Below are 8,915 nucleotides of genomic sequence, written 5' to 3'. Positions count from 1 at the left end.
CCCTGACAGACAGACCTGTTCTAGCTGCATTATGACAGCCTCTCTGCATTTGTCCCTTGCACTTGGCAATGCAGGGAAGAGAGAGATTAATTGTATGGTGAAATTCTTCCACGATTTGCTGAACCTCTGCATTCCTGACATGAATCTTTCCCCAAGTGCCCTATCATTAACTTGAAAAATCAACCGGGCAGAACCTTCGAGTAGGTTCATATGTAAATGGAGACACATAAATAGCGCACACGATGGGGGAGGGGCAGGGCTGTCTGGCTGCCCGGGAATCCCAAGCAAGGTGATGCGTGAAGCTTTTTTTCCAGAATGCTGCCATCCACGGAAGTCGTCTTTTACCCAGAACCCTGTAGCGCTGAATTAGAATCCTTTCTTTTGGGCACGAGCCTGGCAAGAGCATGAAAAAAATTTCCATTTTCAAGTTGTTTTCAAATTATGCAAATAAAAAAATGACTTCTCCGCCTCGGTCTCCAAAAGGAAACATCTCTTTTCTTTCCTTCTCCGTTTGTGGAAGGCAGCAAGCAGCTGCCTTTACCTCGATTATCTTCCGTGTGAAAAGGAAATAGCCAAAAGCCGTCTACGTGGCGACGTTCTTCTAGAAGAGCTGTTCTTGCGATGCCAGCTTCGATGAGGCTTCTGGCTACAGTTGGCTGGGGTGCTCTATGGATGCATTCATCTTGGAACTTTCGAATCTGCTTTTTTCCGATAAGACGCTGCCACACATGCGTCTGGTCTTATGTAAACAAGGCTCTGGGTTTGTGCTCACAGCCTCCAGAGAGAACAATCCAGCCAGTTTCCAGGCAGGAGAAGTGGCCCTCGGCTGAGGCTTGCTAGATGTGGATGTTCCCCCCGGAGGTGGCCCCCCGAGAGCATGCGGGCTGTGCGTCTCCGCGCTGGCCCCTCCTGGGTATGCGGCTATTTCGGCGGCAAACTGTGATTTAAGTCGTTGGCTGCACAATTTGACACGAAATGTGGGTCGGTTGAGAAGGAAAGTGAAGTGTGCAGCGTTGATTCCCTGGTGACTTTGGGCTTGCCTTTCTGCCTCTGCCCCGAGCTGTAACGTCCCAGCTCAGTATCCTCGGCCACATTTGGTCCCCACTCACCTGATGGAGACAAAGCCAAGAGGACACATTTCACAAAACTGGGCGTGGAGTTTCCGTCGTGGTGCAGGCAGTTAAGAACCTGACATGGTGTCGGTGAGGATGTAGGTTCCATCCCTGGCCTCGCTCAGTGGGTTAAGGATCCAGACTTGCCGTGAGCTGTGGTGTAGGCCGGCAGCTGCAATGCTGATGCGACCCCTGGCCAGGGAACGTCCACGTGCTGCAGGTGCAGCTCTTAAAAAAAAAAAAGCAAAAAAAAAAAAAAACTGGGTTCAGTGAACAGAAGTAACTAGAGATTCTTGCAAAGGGAAATTTAGGAATTTTCTCAGCCCATTCTCAAGTTCTGTTGAAAGTTAAACAGATAAGGTGTCATCTTTGTGATGGCAACAGAAACTAAAGCAGAATTTAGGATGAAAAGTGACTCCCACTGACGAAATTTTCCCTATGTTCGTAGTAAGTGATTATATGATCGAGAAAGTTAACACTTCGCAGAGGCCTGGGTTTCAGTGAAAAGACATGTAGGTTTCTTTTTTCTTCAATTATTATTTCAATTAATGTTTATGGAGAGCCCGTACCGCACATATCTCAGTATAGAATGAGGCAAACGGTCCCGGAGCTTAGAATTTTGACAGCGCAAGACAAATGCTTGGATGATAGATAATGTAATTACATATAAACAGGTCACATGCAGGATTTCCTGGGGCAAACCTCTCCTCGGCCGTTTGCTAATGTCTGCTGCTGGGAAGAACAAAGGAATAATTAGACTTGATGATTAGGGATTTGTTTGGACTTTGGTCACGAGCCGAATGAATCATTTATTCTTATAGGCTTGATGTTCAGCCCAAATTAAAGTCAGACGAGTTTGTACACAAGGTAAACACTTTTGAATTTGGACACTTTTGGGGGGTATGATATCAGGGAGCCAGACGGGACCAAAACTGGGCAGAAACGTCATTAATGTATACAAACCATTTCCTTTAAACTGAAATAAATGAATACCGACAGGATTTATTAGGCATCAGGCACGGTTCTAAGACACACATACACACACAACTCATTTATTTCTCTAAAGCAGCCTTCCGAAAGGCACACGGCATCATCTGCATAAATAAATGAAGGGGAACAGAACGTGTCACCTGAAAAGATGCTACTTTGGCATCAGGATTATTTTGAGCTAAAGGCACTTGAAAAACAGCAGGTGCGAGAAGGATGCTGTTTCTTCCTGAAAGCAGGAGATAAAACTCCCGTGTGGAAGATGCCCTTCCTGCATCAGAAGGAGGGAAGTATCTTCTCACTGGAGATGAGAGTGGAGGCGGAGAAACCTGCACAAACAGACCACGTGGGGGGAACTCCGATTTCCCTTCGGTCCCCGTGTGCTTCATTCTCCGCAGTGGTCTTGCTTCGCTCAACCTAGCAGACAGGCACTGAGGTTGGCACCTTCTTCAGGATTTCATTTTTCTGGGGGGAGGTGGGTCCTCTGGACACGGAAAAATCTCTCTGCGTTTCTCCTCTTCATCTGTCTTACGGCAATTTAATTCTCAGGCCCAGCCGGAGGGTGACCTCGGCCTCCCCTGCCCTGACAAATCCGATGGTGCAGCCCAGCGGAAGTGTTAATGGGATTCTCTCTCCTGTAGAGGATCTGGGCAGTGGTGGTGATGAAGAGGCGCCTCCCGGGGAGACGCCAAGACGGGCAACATCTGACCCTTGGCCTGAGGCCTTCCTTCTAGAGAGGTGGGCTCCCGAGCAGGTGCGTGCAGGGGGTGGCGGGCGTGGGGGATGGAGGCCCCTGGTGTGGGGTGGTGGGCAGGTCTGCCCAGTGCCCTCCCAGAGGACCCAACACACTCATTCTTGGGTTGTCTCCTTCCAGAAGGTTGTCTGGGCAGGTTGAGGCCGTGTCTCCAGACTCCCCCGGGTCCTAAGCACGAACTGAAGCAATCTGGGGGTTCACGCCGAGATCTTCCACTGGGCAGCGTCCTCATCTAGGTTACAGTGTCCTGAGCAAGGAAGACAGGGCGTGGCTAGGCTTGTTCCGTCTGATGGAAAGGTCTCAGCAGCACCGGCCGAGGATGGAGACGGTGTCCTCCGGGTAAAAGCAGAAGATGCGAGAGTCTCTGGAGACAGACTGAAACCTCCTTCCACTTGCCCCCCGGTTCTGTTCATAGCACATTCCACCAGCAACAGAATCCAACATTGACGCACTATCCAGAATGATGAGAGCACCACAGAGGTGAAATGAATCCTGGGAGAATTTTATAAGACGGTTTTAGCATCGACTTTAATTACTTAGCAGACCTTTTGGAGGGGCTCAAGCATGCCAGGGCCTGCAAAGCTCCTCATGGCATCAGTGGCTGGGAAAGGTCCTCTGGATGATGTTGTCCCTGCCCTGTGAGTGCATGTGTGTGCGCACCTGTGCGGTGTGCTCACCTGTGCGTGTGTGCGCACCTGTGCATGTGTGCTTAGGTATGCGTGTGCATGCTTGTGTGTGTGTGTCTGTGATTTAACAGTCTCAGATGACAACATGTGAGGTCTGCATCCCAACACAATTTAAAACCCTTCACTTAATCTCATAAGATTGGGCCCAGTTTCACATACACACCCAAATGCAACGGCACACGTCCTCTGGCTGCTCACGGGGCTAGCGCCCCGAAGGGTAACTCGTTCCCTAAAGCACGTGATACAGTTTCACAGTAGCATTTGAATAGAATTATAAGCATTTGCAGGCCTCTTGCAATCTTTCCGAACTTTATTTATTTATTTATCCTTTTTTGCCCGCCCCCCCGGCACATGGAGTTCGTGGGCCAGGGGATTGGATCTCAGTGGCAGTTGCAGCCTATGCCACAGCTGTGGCAATGACAGATCCTTTAACCCACGGTGCCGGGGCGGGGATCGAACCTGTGCCCCGACGCTATGGAGATGCCGCCGATCCTGTTGCATTGCAGCAGAAACTCCTTCCTAACTTTAAAAAGGGGAGTGGATGCAGCACGTTCTTCAAAACATGGATTCCTGGAGACTTACGGAGTTGGTTGTCCCTGGCCCTCATCCTGAGTCATGTTTTGCATCTCAATTTTGCCTAAGGAATGGACCTAATGGAAATATCTGGCCGTTAACACCAGACAGCCTTTATCAGATATCTGAGCCCTTGCTTCATACAGAGAGAAATGAAGAAAAGTCAGAAGTTCCCATTCGAGTAAGTAAGTGAGCTGCCTGGAATGGGAGACAGGTCGTGAGCACGTCAGCCTCAGGCCCCTAAAGAACACCCAGCACTTGGCTGATTCCTGCACACGTGATACCCCTTGTCTGCCTTAGAGAAGATCCACCGAGGGTCCCGAGGGGACGGTCCTTCCTGGGCAGGGAGCGTTTGAGCGGGACAATGGCTCAGCCACAAGGAGAGTCCACAGTGGTTATAAGGAATCTCCTTCCTAGATCTGGGAATCCCGCTGCTCGGGGTGGCTCAGAGCTTTGAGAGGCAGGCAGCCCTTCTTCAAAGGGGGCACCGTTTCTCACCTCCCCCGGATAAGATTGCTCCTGTGTGCTTTCACATCTTTGAAATGAATTCTGAGAAATATAGGCATGCTCGTCACATGCCAGGACAAAAATCTTTCTGAAACAAGTGTCGGTGAGCCTGTGAAGGGATTGGCGCTCTCCTCTGTCGCGGGTGGGAAAACAAAACCGTGCAGCCCCCTTGGGAAGAAATTGGGCATATTCCTCAAAATGCAAAGCATGGTGTTACCCTTTGACCCAGCATTTCTTTTTTTTTTTTTTCCTGTCTTTTCTAGGGCCACACCCACAGCATATGGAGGTTCCCAGGCTAGGGGTCAAATTGGAGATAGAGCTGCCGGCCTACACCACAGCCCCAGTAACGCCAGATCCAAGCCTCATCTGCGACCTACACCACAGCTCACAGCAACGCCGGATCCTTAACCCACTGGCAAGGCCAGGGATCAAACTCTCAACCTCATGGCTCCTAGTTGGATTCGTTTCCACTGTGCCACGATGGGAACTCCTGACCCAGCATTTCTATCCCTAAGTATCCACCCAAGAGAATTGGAAATTTATGTCTAGGCAAAAACTGCATGCCGGTATTCTTAGCAATATTCCTAGTAGCCAAATTAGAAATAACCCAAATGTGTACCAACAGATGGATGGAGAAACAAAATGTGGTGTATTTGCACAATGGAATATTCGATATTTTATAAAAGGAATGAAGTTCTGATACGTGCTGCACCATGGACGAACCTTGAAAACATTACGCTGAGTGTAAGAAGCAGTAACAACAGGTGGCATGTTGTGTGATTGCATTTACGTGACATGTTCCGAATAGCAAATGCATAGACACAAAAAGGAGATTAGTGGTTGCCAGGAGCTTGGACAGACTTTGGGGAGAAAGGGGTTTTGACTGTGGATGTGTTTTTTTTGGGGGGGGGGTAATAATTACACCGTGGCTAATATTTCACAATTCCGCGAATATACTAAAACCCACCAAATTGTATATTTTAAAAGAGTGAGGTTATAGTTTGTGCATTCTAGTTCAATAGAGCCACTATAAAACATCTTTTTGAGCTTCCTTAGAGAGTTCAAGCCTGTATGCCTGTAAATTCCTGTAAAGGATCAAGATTTAACTCGTTGTTTTGAGATGTATTATAGCCTGAAGATAAAAGAAAACATTAAAAAATAAAGACAACAAAGCAATAGGAAGTGATTTTTTTCACATGTGTTGGAATTTCATGTTTTCAAACATCGGAAGGGGCTCATCCATAAGATGAATCGGAATGACAATAGATATGTTTTTACAAGGCTCTCACAGATGGGCTTACTCGAACCCATGCCGAGTGATCCTAAGCACAGATGCGTATAGACTCAGACTAGACTCTGAGAGTCTGGGGTGTAGCCGAGACCAGGAAGCAAGTTCTCTGAGAGAGCGTTTCTCATCTTCTTTATGTTCCAGCGCCTGGGATGCCTGTAGTTGAAGGAAGGATTAAATGGGTTATCACTTTCGGAATGGGCGCCTTCAACCGCCATAACACAAATCTCCTTTTATCTCTGCGATAATACAATTTGAAGGAAGAGCTCACGGTGGAACCCTTGGTAAGTGGTTCATGAGGGTGTGTAGTAAACACGTGCATGCAGAAGCGTGGGATTTGGACATGTGGGTGTCAGAGCAGGACCCCAGGGAGCTTCTAAAATTAGCTTCTTCCTTTGCCTTCAATGTAATGATATTGGAATTTGGATTTTTTTTTTTTTTTTTGACCGTGCCTGCAGCATATGGAATTTCTGGGGCCAGGGATCAAACCCACGCCCCAGCAGCAACTCCAGCCGCAGCAGTGACAATGCCGGATTCTTAACCCGCTGAGCCACAAAGGGGCTCCTGGAAACATTTTTAAGGACTGAAATGATTCACAAACACCCGTGCCCTGGTTTCTGTGCAGAGTAGGTCCCGCATGTTCTCTCGTCTCCCAGCTCCATCCTCAGGCATGCAAAGAACTTTAAACCTGGTGGCACGGGCCACGGGCTGCAGCCCCTCAAACCAAAACCAGTAACAGTGTTTTCTAAGAGTGTTTTGCAAAGTCATTATTGTGGCGTGACCCTAGGTCTGTTATAGCTTGCAGTTAGAAAATGCTTTTATAGGAGATAAAGTTATGTTGAGTCAACATGAGACTTTTCACCAATCTTGACCTGTTGGTTTTCCTACACGAGGCCAGGAGAACCAATAGTCCCTTAGAATATAGGTACTTGACAATAAACAATTTCCCAAGTAGGGAAACATGCATTGCTTTTGGCGGGGGGGCGGGGGGGGACCATGGGGAATGCGGTTTCTGATTATTTGGAAAATATTTTTAAACAGAAAGCAGCCGTCTTGTCCCGTTGTATTGAATTGGCAAAGTTTATGGCTGTTAGAATCTGGTAATTGATCGATTTAAAGAGCGCGAAGCTCATCATGGGACTTTGTTTACAGTAACTGACAAGTGGTGACTTGGTTCAGACCAGCTGTTGGCTTCATCAGCCTGTCTTTATGAGGTCAGAGTTCACAGCCCAGGAGGGCAGAAATGATGGTCGAATCAATTGATATTTAAACGTTTTGAGAATTCCCTCCGGGTCTTTGTACATGGATTTGCACACTCTGAGACCAGGAAGAGACCGCTATGTCAGACTTCTCCCGGGGCTGTTCTTAAAGAAAAGGGTATGAAAACATGATAATATTTGTCAACATCGCAGCACGTTTTCCAGCTCGAAATCTGAGCAGCCTGCTAAGTCTTACTGCTAGAGTTGAAGCAGTGATTGCAGTTTTTTGCCTGGTAGTGCGGCATCTTCTTCTCTTCCTGTGACAGCTCATCCTGACTCATAGTAAATAAGACACCCTCATCACCGCTAGCCTCGGTGATGCTTCCAATTAATGCAGACCTTGAACTCCCCTGTCTGGCCGGACTCTCTGAGTGAATTCCCCACTCCCCGATTCACTGGCTCCACCGCCTCATCCTGCCATCGTCCGCCCGTCACCATATTCATTCCACCAGCCCACATCTACCAGCTTTGCGAAGTGGTCTCTGGATAAGAGAGTACAAGGCTAGGACCCTCCCCCGAACCCCGAGCCACAGTTCTTGGTATCAGACACGTGGCATGCACCTTGACAACTTTGTTTTGAAAGTGGATGTGCCATGTCCATGCCCAGCGCGAGATTAGGAATTCCTGGAATTCACAGGTCACCCTGCTTGATTTCTGCAAGGCGCTTCCCCGAGGGCAGCCCCGCAGTGCATGTTTGCGGATGGTGTGAACGGAGACGAGGAGAGGAAGGCCGAGGCGGTCACTCCGCTAAGAGGTGTCCGAGGGGTGACAGAGGAAACCGACACAGGGACACATTCTGTCCTGCCTCTTGACCTGAGCTGTTGGGTGGGAAGCTGGGCTCCTCGGTCACTACGTGATCAGAGGTATAGACAGAGCCCCTCGAGATGTACCTGCCGAGAACTTTGACCGTCCTGCTCAGAGCAAAAATGAGGACAGAGCTGGGGCCAGCCGACCCTTGTTCTCTGCAGAGAGGCAGACTTTGTGTAACAGCCCTTGGGCACAGATGGGCCATCCACTGCTCAAAATAATATTTAATATCTCACCTCGGGGCGCTTACGGAGGACCCAGGAGGAATGTCTCGCTCTTGGGGTGACGGCACGTTTGACCTCGTTGAGATGGTGGTTTTGGTCTCTCTTACGCAGCAGGCGTCACAGCAAAAGAGCCACGGGCTTGCGGTAAATCCCATAAACACTTTATCCAGGAGATTGTTTTCAAAGGGCTCCACCACAGACCACTTGGGTACAAAGGGTCAAAGAGAGTCCAAACAAATGCAGGACAATTATAGGTACAAAGGGCCTGTGTCCTTGGTGAATCATTAATCCTCAGCCGTCGTGAACAGAAATGTTCCATACATTCGATCAACAGGTTTGCGAAAGAGCCCAGGACACGCAGGAGAAGGGCACACGGTGCAAAAATAAACAGCAGTCGCAAGAGAGCTGGGTGGCGTTTGGGGGCCTCTCTAGGTTGGGGGGGGTTTGTTTACTCCTTGGTGTCAGACTGGGGGGGCCGGGTCTCCGCCCCCGAGTGAGTGAGTCTCCGCATCCGTGATTATCACGCACCCTGGGCCTCCTTCCTCGTCGCCCCCCCTCCGTGCTGCCCCTCCGTTCAGTTGACTATTTCAGGCACATCCGCGCCCAGAAGCCGCCCTGAGGGGCCGTCCCTTCTCCTTCGCTGTGTCTTCTTCTTGTGGGAGTGAGGGCGTCAGGGCCACGACAACCACCGAGACAGGAGGCTGTGACGCCCAGCTGG

At 49.2% G+C, this 8,915-nt stretch overlaps 2 long non-coding RNA genes across 2 annotated transcripts; one reads left to right on the top strand and one right to left on the bottom strand.

Annotated features, from left to right (window-relative positions):
* The first annotated feature begins 2,715 nt into the window (after positions 1 to 2,715).
* LOC146398726 (uncharacterized) lies at positions 2,716 to 5,802 on the top strand. Its single transcript, XR_014820123.1, has 2 exons — positions 2,716 to 2,853; positions 2,974 to 5,802. It is a non-coding gene; the product is annotated as an uncharacterized LOC146398726 (long non-coding RNA).
* Positions 5,803 to 8,423, bottom strand: LOC100626416 (uncharacterized). The gene is made up of 2 exons (XR_002336768.2): positions 8,210 to 8,423; positions 5,803 to 6,063 (listed from the first exon to the last, which is right to left on the bottom strand). It is a non-coding gene; the product is annotated as an uncharacterized LOC100626416 (long non-coding RNA).
* Positions 8,424 to 8,915: the final 492 nt, after the last annotated feature.

Source organism: Sus scrofa, chromosome 11 (genome assembly GCF_054392235.1).
Source record: "Sus scrofa isolate SSC_HxYL_T2T_F1_AM1 chromosome 11, Sscrofa_HxYL_maternal_Yorkshire_Landrace_v2.0, whole genome shotgun sequence".
NCBI lineage: Eukaryota > Metazoa > Chordata > Mammalia > Artiodactyla > Suidae > Sus > Sus scrofa.
Note: the sequence above shows the minus strand (reverse complement) of the source record. Positions and strands in the feature narration are given on the sequence as shown.